General features: G+C 44.4%; 1 protein-coding gene across 1 annotated transcript in view; it reads left to right on the forward strand.

The window, feature by feature from the left end:
• The window catches only part of FRMPD1 (FERM and PDZ domain containing 1), a 76,107-nt gene that overhangs the window by 887 nt on the left and 52,776 nt on the right, over positions 1-22,444 (forward strand).

Raw genomic sequence — 22,444 nt, forward strand, 5'->3', positions numbered from 1 at the left:
CGCTTGGACTGTGGCCCCATCCAAAACCTAGTGGCATCAGCGCAAAGTAGTACCGGTAGATCCCACTGCTAGGAAGTCGATCCAATTGCATTCAGTGGAGTTTACGCCTTCGGTACTGCCGCGTTCCGAACCTAGCTTTGCTCCTAGCCTGGAACTCAGGGAGCGCCTTGGCGTTCTGCGTAATGATGCTGAGTTCAGTGTAACCAGCAATTTTGCGCGTCTCCTTCGTGATCTGCTTTGAAAACGCTAGCCTCGTGCTTCATTTGTTTCGTTGTAACGCGATATCAAACCCCTCGCAGAAAGGAGGCGGAGAACAATAACTCCCCCCCCCCAAGAAAAAAAACCAGCCACATTTTAAAAGGGCATACAATGTCAGACCGTGAAAGAGTGTGAGATAGACCAGGCAAGAGTGTGAGATAGACCAGGCAACAATCTCCGCAGAAATGCCATCACTCCAAAGCAGATTGTTCTTGGCCAAAAATTATTTCCCACAAAGTATTAAATTGGGGTAAACACATAATTAACTGAGTAGCAATAATCTAGGCCAGGCTAGGTGCATATTACCCTCTCCTCTGGCTCCAGTGCGACACCACTGCCAGTGGTTGAGGCTCAGCACATGCTGCATGAGCCAACATCCATAGGTACTCTGTAGTTTTTTGAGAAATACTTCTGTCTGGTGCACTTTCCCTTAAACAAGCTTCCATCCAGTTTGAAAATGGAAGCCGAAGTTAGGCTGGGGTGTGTACACTTCCAGCAGCCATTGCACATGCTCAGATGACAGTGCCATCGGGTGAAGACACCCCCTGCACTCTTTCTATTTGTACAGCAATTTTAAAAAATGACTTGAAATGCAGCAGGCAGGTTAGGAAGCAACCTTGTTGCATTTCAAGCTGCTAATGTGTTCATAGTCGAAGCATAAAACTGCTGATGGTTTTCCTCAGTATTCAGATGACCTGTCAATTGAGCAGCCCTGCCAGTTTGTTTCCAGGGAGATGAGATTATTGTGGCTATTTAATGAGTGTTCGTTCCTATTTGTTTGCAGGGAGGTTAGATGGCCAAAATAAGTGTTACCCCACACTTTCCTTTCTGCAAAAAAGTCTGATATTTCAGGGGAGCGGGTTCGTATTGCAAGCACTGCCAATCAACAATAACTGCTCAGCCTGGATTTTCTGCTTTGTGATTGAATCCCACCCAAAAATAAGACTGGAAGTGCCCACAGTTTGTGGGGAGGCCATACAGCAGCAGCTGCTTATTCAGCATTCATTCTGATTTGTCTGCAAGGAGGTTATATGACAATTGGATCAAGCAGCTGTGAACCCGTACTTTCATGTGCATTTCCCCATCGCCTGCCATAAGGGGCAACTAGTTTGATTTGGGGCGGGGGGGGGCTGTTGCGGAAAAGCACAAAATCCCCTTTAACTTTGCAACCTTAATTTGCAAATCCCACCTGCAAAATCTCCTGCAGTTGCCCAGGATTGAAGTTGAGACCTTCTGTAAGCAAAGTCCTTCCTTTATAGAACTCCTACTACTCGGGACTCCTGTTAGGGTGGGACCTGGTGAAAAGGTAAACAGGGAGCCTGTACCTTTAATAGCTGTGCCTAAAAGTTTACACAGCTAATTAAAGGCACAAGAGACCTGTCTGGTTTTCCACCCCGTTTCCAGCAGATCACGCTAGCTAGCTCCTTTTACCTATCCTGTGGATGAGGGAATTTTTGCAGATTCAGACTGCTGTAATGGAGAAATGAGGAAAGCTATACCTGGCACAACTCGAGGGAGCTATACCTGGCATGACCCCTTCTATACAGGAGCTAAAAGTGCACAGCATCATCCCATTCTTGCATCTAAAGTTCCATGATCTTAGGACTGAGCAGCTTGCAGAAATAACAATCCAGTGCAAATTTGAAAGTACAACTTGGTTGCGAATGCCTGGCTGCCAGCTGGGAACAAGAGCATGAAATATTCACAGGCTAATGATCGCCCTTTCCACAAAGAAGCACAGATCAGGCGCTGCTTGGTTTTGTTTTGTTTTTTAAAGTTGGATGTTTAGTAAAAGCAGGATTTGACATCCTGCCTGTTTGTTAGGTAGGCGTGTGCTTGGCAGTTGTTGGGCCATTGTTTAGATGTACATATATCTGTGCTGGGAGAAATTTTGGCATTAGTTTGCCAATTTAATGTTGGCATTAGATCTGTAGTGCCACTAGCAATGTGAATTTAAAGCCCAACAAAGGCATTGCCAGCTTTTTTCTTTTCTTTTTCTATGCTCTGCTCTCCACTGCAACCTGATATTTTATTTATCTAAAATAAAATTCATTAAGGTTCATAGAGAAAAACATGAAACTTAATATATTTTCCCTTTTTTAAACCAAACCAAGACATTATTTAGATACAATAAAATCATGAAGGGGGGAGTACTGGCGGAAGAAGTGCAGGGGGAACATACCGCCCCTGGCAGCACGATCCCGGCAGGGTGCCATTGCGGCTGCCCCCCCGCCCATACTGGGGACCCCGTCCCCACAAGCAGCATGTCCCGCCATCCCCGCCCCGCCTGCTCTCCGTCCCCCAGGGCCGGAGCATGAAGCTCCGCCCCTGGGGGGAGGATATATATATATATATATATATATATATATATATATATATATACTTGCCAGAAGAATAAGAAATCAGGATAACAAACTTTTTATAAAAGAATGGAAATGGTTTATTGAATATTTACAGATAAATTGCAAACAAAAACGTTGGCAGGATTATTGTAATAACCTGCAGTTTCACAAGAGTATATATTTAAAGTAGATATTTAAATGAGCAAATTAAATGAATTTGGATATGCAGCAGATATAAAAAAAACTAATTTTAAGGAACTGCAGAAAGAAGGGGAAGGAAGTCAAACTTTGAAATGTTAAAATGATTGTAAAACTAAGGAAATGTATAAATTTGAAAAGTATAAATAAAAACTTTTTTAAAAAAGATAATTGTTATGGGGAAAAGGGGGGAAAGAGGTAAAAAGAAAAAGTTAAAATGATAAAATTTAGAAAGTGGGGTGTTATATTGAATTGGACGAAGTGCATATTGCTTTTAAATAGCAGACAGATGAAAAATCGGAAGTTCTTTACTTCCCCCCCCCCACCATCTGACATTTTAGAAGCTCGTCAGGTAGTTTTTCCTGACATGGGTATGGTGATGGAGGAAGTTATTACACATGCTAAATATCAGCATCAGCCCTCCGTCAAAAACACAGGAGCAGGGCTTGCCCCTAAAAATAAAGACACGTCTCCCTCTCTCCACCCCCAAGAATCTGCCTTCTTTTTAAAAAGACAAGAAGCTTTAAAACGATCATTCTTGCCATGTGCACAGAAGCGCGATGATGGAAAGAGTGCCACATATCTGAGAGAAATTATGGCAAGGGGTGCGTACATACTTATTTTCCTACAGAGATGAACCCACCTGACACTCACATGGTATAATAATAGTGCTTTTTGGACTAAGGACTCTCGCGATGCAACACAGTGGAGTTTATTCAAATAGATTTTGGGATATGTGAATATTTCTGTAACAGGGAATTTAGGCAAGCAAGGTTGGGATTTCCCCCAGGCACAAGGGCTATTGCCAGTCCAGTGGTTTGCTCCTATACACATTTAGTCTAAGGAAAATCACACTGAGCTCTAGGGGACTTGCATTCAAGAAAGTGTGCACAGGTCTGGAGCTATAGTGAGTTAAAGTTGCAGTACTGTTTAAATGATAGATTTGGAAGTTGTTTTGTCCTGACATGGTCTTCTTAGACCTAGTTCAATGTGGACTTTCCTCGCTCGGTGACAGCAGCAGTAAGTGACAAGTTGCACGCCTTCACAGATCAAATCCTACACATTTCATCATGCAAATGATTTCTGCCGAAATACTTCAGGCCCTGTGCTTTTCAAGATGATCAGGACAAACCACAGATGATGAAACAATGGCTTGTTTCTCTAAAGTTGCTTTGCTTTAAAACTTTGCCTGCCTTGTCCTTTGGCACTTTGGCAAGCTTCTGGGGTCGAGTGGTCACACAAATCATAGTTAAGGAAAAGTGCTACAATTATTATTATGTTGTTGTTCCTGTTGTTGTTTATACCCTGCCCATCTGGCTGGGTTTCCCCAGCCACTCTGGGCAGCTTCCAGCATGCACAATGCCAAGCTATGCTTTAAACATGCACAGTGTTCACGCACAATGCCAAGCTATGCTTTAAACATGCACAATGTTCACACACAATGCCAAGCTATGCTTTAAACATGCACAATGTTCACACACAATGCCAAGCTATGCTTTAAACATGCACAATGTTCACGCACAATGCCAAGATATGCTCTAAACATGCACAATGTTCATGCACAATGCCAAGCTATGCTTTAAACATATTGAGGCTTGCAAGCCAGCAACAAACCATGGCTTCTGATCATAGTTTATTGACAGCAAACAAACTCTAGTTAAGCCGCTGGGCCAGGGTTCACAGATAATGCTAAGTAATGGCTTAATAAACCCTGGTTTATCATGTGCAAACCAGGCCACTGAAGGTTTGTTTATTTAGCAAACTGTATATACCAACTGGATTGTAAATTGAAACTCTTAAGTGGTTTAGAGGAAGCCATGTACTTTCAATGCACACTGATTGAACTTTAAAGGCATGACGTGGATCTGCCTGCACTATTCCCCTTCCTCCCATCCTATTTGGCAGTAGCTTCAAAACCGTGTTCAGCGGAAAACTATGGCTCCTTTAAAAGATCAGTTGTGGTGGATGTGTTTCCTTTGAAGACAGTTCATTACTTCCATCCAAGGCAACATGCTGCTATAGGGAGGGGGTGCCGGGGGATATTGGGGGGGTCTTTAGGGAAGGGATGAGGAGCCCTCCAGGGGTTGGTGGATGTGACTCCTCTTATCCCTTGGTCTCTGGAGAGCTGCCCATTCTCCATCTCTGCCTGAGGGTGTGTTATCAGTTCCTGTGGACAAGAAGAGTGAGGGCAAGAGCCTTGGCCAGCATCCAATTTGAACTGAATGTACACCCTTGAACAATTTCCCAGAACCCTTTGCAGTGTGTGCAGATTGTGTAACAAACCTGCAAGAATTCCTTGGCAGGCCAGCCAGTGTGGAAGGGGTTCTCTGCAAAGCAGAAAGCTCGACAGCCACTTCTTACAGTAATAGGACATGTGAACAAAGCTTTCGTCCTCCAAATGAAGGCCGGTGGGGTTTTGTTTTTGGTTTTTTTGACAAAGTAATAATCAAATGAATAAGAATAAAAATGTGCACCCCACCCCCGAGACCATTCCATTGTAACTATCCAACCTCCCAAAATTCCAACACCTCTTGCGACGGTTTGACCCCTTTCTGTTTTAACAGTACAGATTCTACAAACACCCTCCATATCTCCTCAGAATCATTTCTCCTGCTTATACACCATCTTACCTTAATGGCACATGTTAATTTATCATTAATAGCTATATCCCACACCTCTTTATACCATTCTTCCATTTTATATTCTACTTGCCCCTTCCACTTCCTGGCTATAATAATTTGTGCAACTGTCAATACATTTGTGAGCAAGTCCTTCATAGCCTGTGAACCTTCCACCCCTTCTTAAATTGATAATAATGCTACTTCTAGACTTTCAGTCAGCTTTAACCTGGTGATTTCTGTTATCTCCTTAAACACCCTTTGCCAAAAAAAAAATGTACCGTACATACTTACACCCCCACCACATGTGAATGTAATTCCCTGTTTCCTGGCATCCTCTCCAACGTAACACCTAATATTCCTTGTTTATTTGATTTCATCTGACTGGTGTTAAAGAAGGCCAGTTTTAAATTACATGGGTCTCTTGGCCTTTCTCCAAGCAGCTCAGGGCAGTGGGCACAGGGAAGGGCCTTAGCTCTGTGGAGTAGAGCTTCTGTTTTGCATGCTGAAAATGCCAGGTCGATCCTCATTAGCTCTATAGGTAAGACTGGGATCATCCCCGATCTGAAACCCTGATGCTGCCAATCCGTGTTGTCAGTACAGTGGCACCTTCATTCTGAAACTTAATCCGTTCTGGAAGCCCGTTCCAAAACCAAAGCATTCTAAAACCAAGGCGCGTTTTTCCATAGAAAGTAATGCAAAACGGATTAATCCGTTCCAGACTTTTAAAAACCACCCCTAAAACAGCAATTTAACATGAACTTTACTATCTAACGAGACCATTGATCCATAAAATGAAAGCAATAAACAATGTACTGCAGTCACACAATCTTATCAATCAATCAGTAGCTGAACTGGGTCCCACACAGTCACCAAAACAAAACGAAAAAGAGCCGCAAAAACAAAAACGCAAAATAAATAGCAAAAACAGACAGACCTCAGTGTAACACTCAAAACGGAAGTGGAGCACTCAAATTGGAAGTGTAACACTCAAAATGGAGCATATTCAGCTTCTGAAAAATGTTCACAAACCAGAACACTTACTTCTGGGCAGGGGCGTCGCAATGGGGGGTGATTGGGGTGGTCCGCACCGGGTTCAACTCAGGGGGGCGCCAAGTGGCACCCCCCGCCGCACCGAGTGGGCTTCCTACCTGGAGTTTGTAGCTGGAGGCGCGCGGATTAGAGTCGCCGGGATTAGAGTCACTTGTATTTCTTTGGTGGTGAGAGAGGTTGGGGGTGGACCAGGGTGTGGTTGGTTGTCTTTGATTGGCTGTAATGAAATTTGTTCTCATGTGTGAGTGGGTTGTGTGTGTGTGTGTGTGTGTTGAATCAGGTTAGCCATATTGATTTGTATGCTGTCGGCGGATTCTTGTTGTCTTGTTGGGCTGTGTGTGTGATGAAGGGTAACCATATCGGGGTGAAGGTGTCTTCTATTTGTCCCCATGTCAGTTTCAGATTATTGGTTAGTTTTTCTAATAACACTGTTTCCCATACTATTTGATACCATTGGTCTACGCTTACTCATGACAGGTCTCTCCAGTGTCTAGCTATGATGCGTCTGGCTGCTGAGAGTAGGTGCGTTATGACCTCTTTGTGATGTGAATGGGCATTATTGTCTTGGAAGATGTTTAGTAGGGCCAGTTCTGGGGTGACTTCTAATACCTGCTTAGTTATTTTGCATATTTCTTGTATGATTGATGTCCAGAAGAGTTGGATTTTAGGACATTCCCACCACATGTGGTGGTATGTGCCTGTGGAGGTGCATCCTCTCCAGCATTTTGATGAGGTTCCTGGGCATATTAGTGTTAGTTTCCGTGGTGCTAGGTACCATCTGTAAGTGAGTTTCAGAGTGAGTTCTTATCTTCTCGCTGATATGGATTTAAAGGGAGGTCAAATCTCCTGGCTTTTTCAGGTCCCACCATTCTATCCTGCGTACTCTTGCCACATAGAGTGCTTTCGTAGATAGACCATAAATAAATATAGTTCCCCCCCCAAAAAAAGTATTGATCCAAGTTTGTTGTTGTTCATAGCACAGTAATGCAAGTTTTTCAGAGCTGCTGTAGGCTGCTTTAAGCTAGAAAGACGCAAGGTTACTGGCACTGGTGTTATAGGGTGCTAAATTGTTCTTTGTGGCTTACCTCCATATTAGCAAGGATTTTCAGAAGAAATGAAAGTTCCGGTAGATGCCGCAGTGTTTTTGGCAAATCAGCTTTTGGCTAAACCTGCAAGCCCCTTTTCAGTACCATCCCCACCCCATTACTAAGTGTGCAGTCTTTGATCGCTTGATTAATCAACTAGAGATTTACTGGAATAATCAGTGGGGGGTCAGTTATAATAGGTGGACTATGTGTTTCCATGTATTTACATTTCCAAAGCTATTTTTGAAATCAAAATGAATCAAAAAGGAAAATACTGACAATTGGTCTTTCTAACAGATGCCAACAATGATGACTTTGCAAAAACTCATGCTCGGTTGAATAACTGAAAAGGTATCTTAATTCTGGTTTTGATGATGTGCACATTTACTTAAGCTTAATTTGGTTAAAAGGCAGGTGGTCCTCCAGAAACACTTCTGAATGCCTAGGCACAAAGATGTCTGTGAACTCTCATTGATGCTCCGACCCTGTAGAAGGCTTCTGATCTGTAATGCTTTAATTTATTATTATTTGTTTTGTAGTTTGTGCATCGCTAAGTGTGTGCAAAGAACATTAACCGTACCTTTTCTTTTTTGTGTGTGTATTCCATTATTTCATTAAATAAATAAAAATAAAAGGCGGGTGGCCAGTCAAGGACCCTAAGTGTTACCGAATAAGTAACAGCCACTTCATATCTTAAAAACTGATATGATTATGGTGACCATACACAAAGGAGGACAAGGGCTTTAACAATTACGTGGAAGAGAGAATTTCGAAGGTGCCTTGATTAAATCTCCTCTTTGACGCAAAACCTGTCCTCTCTTGCATTTGGCCACCCCTAGGTACAAAAGTGCACCTGAGCTTAAATGCCAAAATATTCAGGCAACTTTGTTCATTCTGAGCATGTCCACTCCTGTTATTTAATGGCATTTGATACAGCAGGCCTTTCCAGGCATAGTGGTACTCTTCACCTGTTAAATTTCTGAGCTTCAGTCTGCTGTTAAAGCAAAGCTGGAAAAGAGGTGGCGATGCCGGAATCAGCATCTTCCTCTTCCTTTCTAATTATTAAAAGGAATGGGTACCCTGCCTTGTCTCAGATCTGATAGAGAGTTAATGCACTCTAATTATTCCTGATGCAATTTCCTCTCATTTGTTCTGGTTTCTCTTTTCCTGCATTTCAGATTGACAACAGCTATTCTCCCATATTCCTTTTGCGGAGCTTATGATAAAAGTATGCTCTGGCCAGCTGCTCCTGCAAAGGAGGGCAAATGCAGCTACTCTACGCTGCAGAATCACGTGGGTTAGGTTCCACTGGGACGCAACTGCTGGATCTTCCAGGGGTAGCTACGAAGTGGAGTTGGCATGCTATAATTGTTGTGTGTGCCTGCAGTTTAAAACTGCTGTAGATGCAAGGGGATGCAAGTTTCGAGTAGAATAGCAGGTAATTTGCACCACACTGGCCACATGCCATGAAACTAGGAGTGCCCAGTACCATTGAGCTTGAATTGGCAATTTGATTTTACAAATGTGGATTTATAACAATACCTAATACATATCTGTATTTTGAAATTTATCTGAATCTTGAGACTTCCTACCAGCCCCTCCATGGGTCCTATTGTCAACATTTTCAACTGCGTATTATTTCATAATCTATATTTTGTATCTGTCCATATTGTCCATAGTGTTTGTTACATTACAAGTGAAATTAACATGCTGCTAATGTTTTCATCTGCTTACAGTAGTCTCCTAGATAAATTATATTCAAAAATTCCCATTCTTTCTTGAAGTTTTTGTCTTCTTGCTTTCTGAGCTTTCCCGGTCAGTTTAGCCATTGCGGCGTAGTCCATCAGCTTAGTTTGCCATTCCTCTCTGGTAGGGACAAATAAACCATATTTCTTAAAGCTTTGGCAGTCTCCAGAGGAACACAGACCCCGTGTGAGTGCCTGGAACCCCCAGGAATCTTGCACAGAATGGGGGTAGCACCTAATTTTTGTAACAACCTGATGGATTGAGGGCCACCCTGCACGTTATTTGTGCTTACCAAAAAAGAATAAATTTCCAATACTCCGTTTTTATTACAAAGAAAATGCAGCCACTTTCCTATCCCAGGTGATGCCCTGAAAAACCCTGCAACCAGACTGAGATGTCCTCTAATCATGATGAAGTTGATGAAAGTCCTGCAGAATGATCAACCTCCCCTTTCTGTATTTGCCTGCCCGTTCATTCCACCACCACATCCTTCCTTCCCTGCTTCCCTCATATGGCGAAACTGACAAGCTGCAGAAACTCTTATCAGTTTCACTCATGTGTGGTTGTCATCTTGCCTCAAACTGCTATTCAAATGAAAAGATTCCAAGAGCTCTGGCCAGGTAAAGTAAAAAATTTTTTAGAAAGTTTTAAATTGAGAATAATAAGACAAATTCCAGTAGCAATCCAGTTTTTAGAAACCCAGGACAAGGCCCTGTTTCGGTTTATTCTTCATCAGCTCTAGTTTCATAGTTTCAGGATCAAAGCGTACCATTCAAACATGCGCACCATTTGTCTTATTATTCTCAACTTAAAACTTTCTAAAAATTCTCAATTCTCAACTTAAAACTTTCTAAAAATTATTCCTTTACCTGGCCAGAGCTCTTGGAATCTCTTCGTTTGATTTTCTCAACTCTCCAAGGAGTCCAATTTATTTGTATTGGAACTGCTATTCAGGCACAATGCGATTTAGTATCTGTTAGCACTGGATTCTGTCATGGGCATCCAGTATGAAGCATTTGGATTGACAGGTCTTTCTTTTACTGTTCAGGCAGGTCTTTGGAACTCCCCCCCCCTTCTTCTTTTTTACTGACCAGCCTTTATTGAGATGCTACTGATGCCTTTATTGATGTTGCTATTATAGTATCGTTCTGTAGTATTGGATTGCCTGCTCAATAGAGCAGTAAAGGTAAAAGGGCAAAGGACCACTGACGGTTAAGTCCCCAGTCAAAGGTAACTATGGAGTTGCGGCACTCATCTCGCTTTTCAGGCTGAGGGAGCCGGCGTTTGTTCACACACAGATTTCCCCAATGTGGTGTAGTGGTTAGGAGGAATAGACTCATAATCTGGGGAACCGGGTTCGCGTCTCCGCTCCTCCACATGCAGTTGCTGGGTGACCTTGGGCTAGCCATACTTCTCTGAAGTCTCTCAGCCCCACTCACCTCACAGAGTGTTTGTTGTGGGGGAGGAAGGGAAAGGAGAATGTTAGCCGCTTTGAGACTCCTTCAGGATATCAAATCCAAATTCTTCTTCTTCTTCTTCCGGGTCATGTGGCCAGCATGACTAAATCACTTTATTAGAGAACCTCTAATAAAGGGGAATGATGTTCAGGTGCTCCTGTCAGAAATCTACCACCCGTGTTCTCTTTCTGCGCCAGTGACCTGTTGTAGAATAAACCCACAAAAAAAACACTGGAATGAAGTGAGCCCTACTTGAGGCTCAAACCCAACTTCTCCTGTTCCAGCAATGGATCAAGGAGGAACACTGTGTTGAAAAACAACCATCACCTAAGTCGGGTTTGGGTGCACTTCCCCATGTCCCTGACAATGGGCTGACAAAGCCCTTCCTAACTCCAGCTGTAAACCTGACTGCCAAGGGAGGCCTGGTAAGATTGGTTATTGATGGAAATCTTGCCAAGACTGGAACGGCTTGCTTGGGACAGCGCTCCCTTTGTGTTCTGCTTCACTGTGTCTGCCCACTGCTGCAATTTTTGTCGTGTTTTCATTTGTTGGGCATCGTGGGTAGCCGGGAATGTTTGCAAACTCTCTGCAGGGATTTGAACAGAACAACGTTTTAGCAAATAAGTCTTGGGTAACAACAGGGCAGAGAAGTTCAAAAAGATGGAGGTTGTCAGCTGGCAGCGTAATAGCTCTTCAAAAATTGAAAGGATTGTAGGTGGCGTACATTGTGTGCAGTATTTTATTGTGCTTGGCTTATTTTCCCACCAGTTTCCCAAACCCCCTGCATGGCTGGCTCTCGGAGTGGAATAAAACATCCAATTTCTGAGCCAAACTGCCTAGCTTGGGACTTGTGTTTTGAGGAGCATTTCCACCTTACATATCTGTACTGGCCTTGATTCGATGCCTTTTTGAAGATGCTTGAATAAATTTTCTCACCACTTATCTCCATGCCAGGAAAACCTTCACCTGCTGGACTTTTGTATGTCAAGCAAGTAGTAAATGTACACAAGCAGAAACGAAAACCTGGCAACCTTATTTTATAATAGCTTTATTCTTTATGGCAGGGGCGGGAAATCTGTAGATGTTGTTGGACTCCAGTTCCCATCAACCTCCAGCCAGCATAGCCAATGGCCAAAGATGATGGAAGTTGTAGTCCATCAATATCTGGAGGACCACAGATTCCCCACTCCTGATATACGATGCTTATCTGCTTCCTTTTACTGTATTTATTTACATCTGTTTTATAGGCTGCCTATTTTTGTCAGGAAATAATGTCTCTAAGCAGTTTACAAAATGACAATAATAAAATAGCAATAATAAAATACAAATGAAATTGCATACTGTCACTATCACAGTAAGAATTCAAATATGGGACCAAAATATTGAGCACTGTGACATCCAGGGATGTTTTTTGTTGTGTTTTTTAATATATTCTGATACATATATTTTCCACTGCTGCAAGCTGCCCTGAATGTAGTGAGGAGATTAGGATATACATTGTATTTTATTTTATTTTATGTTGTTGTTTTTTAAGCAACAAATAATGTAGGAGGCTGCCTTACACAGAAGTGATCCATTGGTCCACCTAGCTCATTAAACCCCTTTGGGCTCCAGGCAAAAACGTTCCTCTTCAACCAGGCCTTTGGCCGATTAACATCCAATACCCTTTCAAATGTGTTGTGGGAGGGGGTTATTGGGGTTTTTTTGTTCTTATTTTTAGTGTTTCTTCCCTGGTATTTCTATGTTCTGAATCACCTTGAGATCTGCAAATGAAGGGATGTGTACAAATTTTTATAATAGTAGTAGTAGTAGTAGTAGTAGTAGTAGTAATAATAATAATAATAATAATAATAATAATAATAATAATAGCTTGCAGAATCACAGACTTGTAAGGGGCCACAGGGGTCATCTTCTAATCCAAAGGACTCTTTCACCCTACATGGGACTCGAACCCACAACCCTGAGATTAAGAGTCTCATGCTCTGCCAACCGAGCTACCCTTCAGGGCTAATATTGTTTGCAACAACTGGCAGTGGTTCTCCGGGATTTCGGGTAGGGGAGATTCCCAGCACCTGCACATCATTTCCCTTTATTAGAGGTTCTCTAATAAAGTGATTTAGTCATGCTGGCCACATGACCCGGAAGAAGAAGAAGAGGAGGAGGAGGAGGAGGAGGAGGAGGAGGAGGAGGAGGAGTTTGGATTTGATATCCCGAAGGAGTCTCAAAGCAGCTAACATTCTCCTTTCCCTTCCTCCCCCACATCAACCACTGTGTGAGGTGAGTGGGGCTGAGAGACTTCAGAGAAGTGTGACTAGCCCAAGGTCACCCAGCAGCTGCAGGTGAAGGAGTGGAGACATGAACCCGGTTCCCCAGATTATGAGTCTACAGCTCTTAACCACTACACCACGCTGGCAAAGCAGGCATGCTCAAGGCTCCCCGTGAGCCCAGCTTTTGCAAGACTTGCAAAAACAACACTGGGCTCGTGGGGCACCATGAGCAGCCATGCGCCCTGGCCCTGTGAGCCCAGCACTGCTTTTGTGAATGGCACTTGGGTTTGCAGGGAGGGCGGTGTGAACTGCTGCACCCTTCTTACAGTGCCCTCCAATTAGAGGGCAGCTGAGAAGTATGAGACAAGCCTGCTCCCTGGCCCCTCCCCACCCCTGCAATAAAGCAACAGGATAAATCCTTTCTCGCACAGAAGGGCCTTCAGACTTTCTGAGGCTCCCTCTAAACAGGAGTGGAGGAAGGCGTCTCATTGTGTTTTGCCAATTCCTCCTTTCTCTGCAGCCTCGCCACACTGCTCTGGAGAGGGAAGATTTCCAGCAGATTTCCAGAGGGCCACAGGGGAAAGGGGAAATTGGTGGAAATTGCTTTCATTAGTCGGTGCCAGGAGCGCATAGCCTTTCCGCGGAGAGAACTCCACTCTCTGGATCTTTATTTATTTTTATTTGAAACGTACTTAGCCTGCTTTTAAGGATCAAAAACCATTTCAAGGGAGCTTAGGATGGAATGCAGTAGAATACAGCTAAAGATAATTGATAATCGAGCCAATGCGACCAATGAAATAAACCATTGATAAAAAAAAACAACACCCAGCTATGATAAAACCACAGACGTTTTAGCCTCAAAGCCCTACACTGCGATACAAAACTGCCACCAAAACTTGGAGGAGTGGGAACAATGGGGTCTTCAGGGCTTTCCTAATACCTGAATGGAAGGGACCTGTTGGAGTTATTATTATTATTATTATTATTATTATTATTATTATTATTATTATTATTTAAAACACCAAACATTAAAAACTTCCCTAAACAGGGCCGCCTTCAGATGTCTTCTAAAAATCAGATAGTTGTTTATTTCCTTGACATCTGATGGGAAGCAGGGCCGTCTTAAGCGCCCCTGGCGCCGTGGTGTGACGGATCCCTCCGGCGCCCCCCCCCCCGCCCCGTTTCCCAGCGCGGTGGGCGGGCGGGCAGGCACAGTGCGGTTACCGTGGGCGCAGCCGCGCGGCAGACCGGTGGATCGGCCGGCGAGCGGGCGGGCGCAGTCGCGGTGCCCCCCCTGGCGGGCCGGCGCCGTGGTGCCCTGCGCCACTCAGCCTGGCCGTAGGGCCGGCCCTGATGGGAAGGCATTATCCACAGGGCAGGCACCACTACCAAGAAGGCGCTCTGCCTAGTTCCCTGTAACCTCATTTCTCACTGAGTAAACTGCCAGGATGCCTTCAGCACTGGACCTCAGTGTCCGGGCAGAATGATGGGGGTGAAGACTCTCCTTCAGGTATACTGGGCCAAGGCTGTTTCGGGCTTTAAAGGTCAGCACCAACACTTTGAATTATGCTCGGAAATGTACTGGGAGCCGATGTAGGTCTTTCTGGAGCAGTGTTAAATGGTATTGGCGGCCATTCCTGGTCTAGCTGCCACATTCTGGATTAATTGTAGTTTGTGGGTCACCTTCAAAGATAGCTCCACGTAGAGTGCATTGCAGTAGTCCAAGCGGGAGATGACTAGAGCATGCACCACTCTGGTAACTGATTTCCAAGACATGGGGCCACTGTAGGAAACTTCCTCATCCTTAAATTCGTCAGCTTAAATCTCGGATCCAATCTCATATGTATGTTACACCCTGGTTGTTGTTGTTGTTTAGTCGTTTAGTTGTGTCCGACTCTTCGTGACCCCATGGACCATAGCACGGGGTCACCTGGAGAAGGAACTGGCAAGCCACTCCAGTATCCCTGCCAAGAAAACTCCATGGACACCCTGGTTAGCATGCGCTTAAAAGGAGGGGAGGGGAGAAACAGGATCCTATGGTGTGGAAAAAATATGCCCGATCTTTAGCATGCCTTCCACAGCCCATGTGAGTTATTCGGGTTAGGCAAACTTGTCTGGCTCTCTTCTCACTTTGCATAACACATTTTGCCATCTTGACAACTTACATAATTCTGGGACTGCTAGTCATGGCAAGGGGCAAGGACCTGTGTAGGGCACATAGGTGCCAACTCTATAGGACTGTGGTGTCTTCAGCCCCAGCCAAAGTCTGTTGGGATGGGGCTGAGCCTCACCCCCAAATCTTGAGGGGCGGGGTCTTGCGATGGCAGACCTCACTGGAGCCCTTGCGGTGGTGGCTGTGAGCCTTTCCGGACCTCACTTGCAGGAGCCTTGCAGCATGACACATGATGTGTGATGTCCCTCACATGCATGCAATGCCTTGGCCCCCTGCAACATTGGGCAGAACTCAGCATCCCTAACAGGGCATGAAGCCCCACCTGGTTCAGCAAATCTTCTAGCTTCTGAGATTTTGGCAGGCACTGCTGCCTGCACAATTTCAAGCGTACTGTACTTTAGCAACCGAAAAGCTATAGAAGTTTCCTTCTCAAGCAGAGATGCTCAGAAAGCTGAATTCTGCACATAGAATTTCGGCAAGCACTGCTGCCTGCATATTTTCAAGAAATACCTGAGCAACCGAAAAGATACAGAAGCTTTCTTCTCAAGCAGAGATGCTCAGAAAGCTGGATTTTGCACCTAGGACCATATTTTGTGCTTTGGGAGAATGTTGGCATGCACACAGCTCTAGTTACCTCCCAAAGTGGGTTTTTGATTACCTTCCTTGGGTCGGGGTCTGTGATGAAGGAGACCTTAGACAAGGAAAGTGAGTCAGGGAAAATATTATTTGCAGGTTGATCTATATTATATTTGTTTTCCAACCCCAGCCTGCTATTGCCCGAGGAACTGACGTCTTCCTTACACTTCAGCTAGGCATATTTTTAGAACCAAAAACCCTTTAAAAGGCGACGTATCGATTCCTTCCATCCCTCACGTATTTGGCCTTTCTGTTTTAGAATCATATTCCACTGTTCTCTAGTAACGTGACCTCAGCATCAATATTCCTATTATCTTCCATGCTTGTGTTCTGAAATAAACCAGATCCCCACAGGGCTTTGTTGCTCTAACCCAAATGTGCCCATTTCCATTTTAGCCTTTCAGAATATTGTCAGTGACAACAGCACAGGATCCCTCTTGCATTCTGCGGCCTATATAAGAATAATAAATGGTGGGGTGGGGGCTGTCTCCTCAGAGGCATTCCAAGCCTCTTCCCTAAAGTCTCAGCTGCTATTTTTATTGAGCATATTTTTACAACAACAAAAATCTCTCGCCCTTTTAATTAGATAAGGGAAAATTATACAGGCAGTCTTCAAACCAATTGCTCAGTAAGAAGTAAACATGTTCCCATCTTCTGATGCACTGGTCGAATAAGTACAAAAGCACTGGCATCATCAATGAGCACTGGGGCATGTGGAGTTTTTTTTTAATAAAAAAAACACCCAATTATTAACATTAAATAAACAGCATGCTACACTTTGCAGGGTTTTTTTCTTTCACACTGACAACCCATACATTTTCCAACTGTAATTGTTTAAATTTGTTTTTCCATTGTTAGCTTGTTTCATGTAATTTGTAGCAAAATGTGTATTTCATGTTCGGTGCATGCGCTGTTCTGAACAACAGCTTCTGAACATTTCTGACTCTATGCAAACATTCGCTTCTGTGCTTGGACAGCATGACAGTGCAGCCTCATCTGGTTATGCGCAGTCGCAGTTGCATGTTTTGCTAAGTGAACACTGTGCGACTGCAACAAAGTTGTTGCATGATACACATTGCGTTGTGTTGTGTTATGCATACAAGTTCAACGCTTAAAGTGTATGGTTAGTTCAGCAGCAATTGTGTGGGTGCTTATATTATTGATCTTAGTCTTTAGGATCTCAATATGATCACCAGGTACAGATAATATATTGATTATTAACATAAAAATGAGGCTACACATTTATTTTATTTCCCATGTAAAGCCAGTCTGCCATTATTATTGAGGAGTTCAAAAGTTTTTTCCCCCCACTGGGACCTGAACCCAGCAGTGTGTCTGAACTTGTGGTTTATCTCACTTCAGACAAACCACGCACAGTAGCCAAGCTTTGTTCTATCGCTTACCACTTGTGGTTTGTCAGGCGAGATGAAAACCATGAGCCTGGGATCAGATGTAAGGTAAAGGTAAAGGAGCCCTCAATGGCTAAGTCCAGTCAAAGGTGACTATGGGGTTGTGGCGCTCATCTCACTTTCAGGCCGAGGGAGCCGGCGTTTGTCCACAGACAGCTTTCTGGGTCATGTGGCCAGCATGACTAAACTGCTTCTGGTGCAATGGGACACTGTGACGGAAGCCAGAGCGTACAGAAACGCCATTTACCTCCCTGCCACAGTGGTACCTATTTATCTACTTGCACTGGTGTACTTTTGAACTGTTAGGTTGGCAGGAGCTGGGACAGAGCAATGGGAGCTCACCCCACCGCATGGATTCAAACCCCTGACCTTCTGATCGGCAAGCCCAAGAGGCTCAGTGGTTTAGACCACAGTGCCACCCGCATGTAGATGTGATGATAAGCCAAACCATGACACAGCTCACAGCAGCATGGAATGACCGGAAGAGGAGGGAGTCCCAATGAACTTCTCCCCTGAAACCCACACTTGCTCATTCACACTAAACCATGGTTTTGGCTTAAGCATCATGTGCAAACTGGCTCACCGTACCAGCTCTGCTCTTAATTAGAAGCATGCATTCCTGTAAATCCTGTTTGTTCTGCTATATGGTCCAATTTGGCAACCAGAAAAGAAATGTCCTCAGGAAGTTGTAGGGTGTTGGTTGAATGCACTTTTTTCTCCTCTTGCCGTTGTCTTGTTCATGCTAGACTTGCTCTCAGCCAAGCTGGTCTACTCCCCGGATTTTGGTTCAAGTTGCGTACCAAGTCCCCGTGCCCCACAGTTCCCCAGAGATGAATAAATCACACCAACACGAGTATTTATGATTATGGGCTAAAACAGGCCACAACTTCATTGGTTACAGATGTGAGCGGTTTGGTTTAGGCATTGGGTGAAACCAGGCTATACTATCTTGACTCCCGCCCATCTGCAGGAAGAGGGAAGCCCTGCAGATGGGAGGGAAGCCCATCAATTCCCCAATCCCTGAGCCAGGTTGCCCGGCCACAATGCTGCCCACCGCAAAAGGGTGAGTGGTCTTCTTGGCCATATGTTTGACATTCAAGAGACGCTCGGTAATTTTGTTATACGAAAGCTGACCGGATGCTGGGTAAATTTTCCTAGCCATGAGATCCTTCCCCATTCTGACTTTAAGTAGGAATTATTGATGTTTGGCACATAGGCACACTCTACAGAGTGATACTGCACCTTTTTTGGTCAGTGTATCAAAATTATTTCAGATCAGAGTACTTTTTGTCTTTTACTTCAATATTTTGCAGCATGTCATATGGATACAATTGCTATTTCAGATCACACTCCACTTTCTCTTATTATGCTGCTGCCTAATTTTGTTAAATCATCTGGCGCCTGATGCTTGAACGTTACACTTTTGCTTGATGATAACTTCAAAATGAAGGGAGATCCTGAATTTCAGGAATATATTGAAAATAATGAAGGTTCTGTTTTGTCCTGTGATATTGAATGGGAGGCTTGCAAGAGTTACATGAGGGGGAGGAGAAGCACAGGGCTTTGCATGGGAGGAATTTGGATTTGGAAGTTTTTATTAAGTCAATTTGCATCATGACTTTCCTTAAGTCTTTATCAAAATTTGTAATGTGCTAAAGGGACCCCTGACCATTAGGTCCAGTCGTGACCGACTCTGGGGTTGTGGCGCTCATCTCGCCTTATTGGTCCTGGGAGCTGGCGTACAGCTTTCAGGTCATGTGGCCAGCATGACAAAACCGCTTCTGGTGAACCAGAGCAACACACAGAAAGGCTGTATACCTTCCTGCTGTAGCGGTACCTATTTATCCACTTGCACTTTGATGTGCTTTTGAACTGCTAGGTTGGCAGGAGCTGGGACCGAGCAACGGGAGCTCACCCCATCGCGGGAATTCGAACCACTGACCTTCTGATCGGCAAGCCCTAGGCTCTGTGGTTTAACCCACAGCGCCACCCACGTCCCGTAATGTGCTACATATAAACTGAATATGTGTGCTACATATAAACTGAATAATTTACTTTCAGTTAAAGCTGAATTTGCAGTGAGATGTTTGTGCCAGAAGTATTGGGAAAGTGGTGAGAGGATGGGTAAAATTTTAGTATTCCATTTAGAATACGGTTACCAGATGTCCCTGGTTCCCGGGGACAGTCCCCGGATTTGCAAATCTGTCCCCGGACAAATTCTATCCCCGGAATGTCCCCAGATTTGCAAATCTGTCCCCGGGAAACGGGACAGTGGCAGCCTCAGCAGCCCGGAGCCAGCCTGGTAGCGCAGTTGGCTCTGGCTGGCTTCAGGAGCTGCTCGCTGCTCACTGCCGTGGCACCCGCCATTTTTCCTCTCCGGAAGTCCCCATATGATGTGTCTTATGCGCAACATATGGGGACTTCCAGCAATGTAAAGTGGCGGGCACATGACAGGGAGCAGCTCCTGAAGCCAGCCAGAGCCAACTGCACTACCAGGCTGGCTCCGGGCTGCTGACTGCCGCTGCTTCTGCCACTGCCGGAGGGGAACCGGGGACGTCCGGCGGTACAGATCTCCTGCCCCCTTCTCCCTTTGTTTTGACCGATCGGGGGAGGCTCAGGAGTTGCAGGCGGCCGGCCATTGCCCAGTTCTTTAAAAACTCTGCGCATTTATGTTTCACAGGGTGAGGAAGAAGGGCTTTGCACCTTTATACAATATGCATGTGTGCTTGGGCCCAGGGTCTTTTGCTTCACCATCCCCACTACTGACTTCCTGTTGCTACTCAGCCTCAAAAAAAAAAAAAAGTGTCCCAGATTCATTGAAAAAAAACTCTGGTAGCCATAATTTAGAAGGAAAAAAAGATTGACATTATATTCCGTTAATAATGAATTAATGCAACAATGTCTACACAACCCCAAAGGATATATATTTAGAGATTCAAAAGTCCAAAAATTTATACACTAATACAATATTAAAGAACAGTATCAACCAAAATATGTTTACATTAAAATATACCAATGATAAATAAATAAATAAATAAATAAATAAATAAATAAATAAATAAATAAATAAATAATGGTTAGATGAATTAATACATTTAAATCATCCAATTAAATCTTTAAATTAAATCATTCCATTAAATCTTTAATTAACTCATCCAATTAAACCTTTGCAATTCACCATATTGACCTCAATATAAATTTATCCTCCACTTTGGGGCAGCCACTGCAAATCTCACAACACTGTCACAAAGTTGGACTCAGACAACGCATATGAGTCTTCATCATCACCATCAGGTTATATACCACAAGGCATATCTTTTAACTCGTACAAATGATTGACAGGCTTCTTTTTCTGCAAATGCATGGGTTATCTTGGAGATGATGTTTTTGGCACTCCTTGAGGATGTCCGGCTATGTTCTGTGCATATAAAAAAAGAAAAGTACTGTATCTACCTGCAACTACAACAGCTAGGGTATATAATGCCTTTTCAGTTGCCATTTGACCCATATGATCATGCTAAATTCACTCTGTGGCACCCCACAGATTTGGGAGTAGAGAGGCTGTCCTTTTTGTGGAAGAAGTGGGCTGAAAGGTAGATATCATCCAGGGGGGAAGTATAGGAATCTGTTTATACTTGATTCTGAATTTGATCAGAATTATGAGGGACTGCCTGCCTGCCACAAAGTTGATATCAGAGCCTCCCTTTCTCCATCGCACAATGGTCTGTGTGCACAATATAAGTGCAAAGCAAGAATTCTGGGCACTGTGGGGTTGTAACTCTGTGAGAGGTAAACTACAATCCCCATAATTCTTTGAGGGAAAGGATAATGTGCTTTAAAAGTACAGCTTCTACATTGTACACACCCAGCTCACTTCCGCAATGAGCTTGTGTATCCTCTTTTGTTTGCATGCCCAAGCGACGCTTGTGTGCTGTGGCAGGAACAAGCAGAATAACCAGACTGACTGGAACAGCGATTTAATGTCTAAAGATATCTGGGCATGGACTGTATGCCTGAGATTCTTAAGAGTAGCGAGTACCGTTTCAAAGCTGCCTTCAGCTAAGGCTGGGTTCCTGTGCACCTGTGGCGTGGCATAGCTAAGGTAAAAGGTAAAGGACACAGGAAAAAAAGGGAAATATCTTCTTTTTGACATAGCGCAGCAGCATGATGTTGGCTTCGTCGGTATAAAACACAAACCCAAATTATAAACCGGCTAGCATGGGGATGTGGAAACCTGCAACTCTCGAGATGTTTCTGGATCCCATCCCATCATCAACCATCCCTGGAGTTGATAGGAGCTGGAATCTAACAACATCTGGAGAGCTGCTGGTTCTCCATCTACCAGCTCCATGCAGTTCTAGAATAGCTCAATCTCTCTGCTGTTTGGCACCACTGCAGGGCTAGGATCCAAAAAAGGCTAGGATCCAATGCAGTGGGATTTTTAAAGGAAACCCAACAAGGTAAAGCTAAAGGATAAGTCCAGTCAAAGGTGACTCTGGAGTTGCGACGCTCATCTGGTTATCAGTCCAAGGGAGCTGGTGTTTATCTGCAGACAGCTTTCCAGGTCATGTGGCCAGCATGACTAAACCACTTCTGGTGTAACGGGACACCGTGATGGAAGCCAGAGTGTGCAGAAACACCATTTACCTTCTTGCCACAGTTTATCTACTTGCACTGGTGTGCTTTTGAACTGCTAGGTTGGCAGGAGCTGGGACAGAGCAACGGGAGATCACCCCATCGCAGGGATTCGAACCTCCAACCTTCTGATCAGCAAGCCCAAGAGGCTCAGTGGTTTAGACCACAGCGCCATCTGCTCCCCTTATAACTCTGGTGTGGCATAGGTGGTCAGCAAAACTGCTCCTCTGCACACCAAGAAGCCCCGGGCTTTATGGGGAAGAGGGTTTGCTGAGGATTTCCACCGTCATCCTACCAGCTCCTAAGCGATTTGGGCTCATGCCATTGTGGCTGGAGCAGCTACGGTATCAGTTCTGACACCTGCTGTCATTACCCGTGGATAAGCCTCTTCCAGCCGTCTCTCAGCACCTTTGCCCATCTGCTCACGTGCTTATGAACCCTCTGACAATGTCCAGTGCCCTCTTGTGGAAGCCTTAGAGGACATCTGGGCAGCATGCTGACCATGGGGAGAAGCATGGAAAAGCTGGCATGGGGAAGACTGAGCAAACTGGGGTCTGAGCAGTCCCC

This window comes from Zootoca vivipara, chromosome 16 (genome assembly GCF_963506605.1).
Source record: "Zootoca vivipara chromosome 16, rZooViv1.1, whole genome shotgun sequence".
NCBI classification, from domain to species: Eukaryota; Metazoa; Chordata; class Lepidosauria; order Squamata; family Lacertidae; genus Zootoca; species Zootoca vivipara.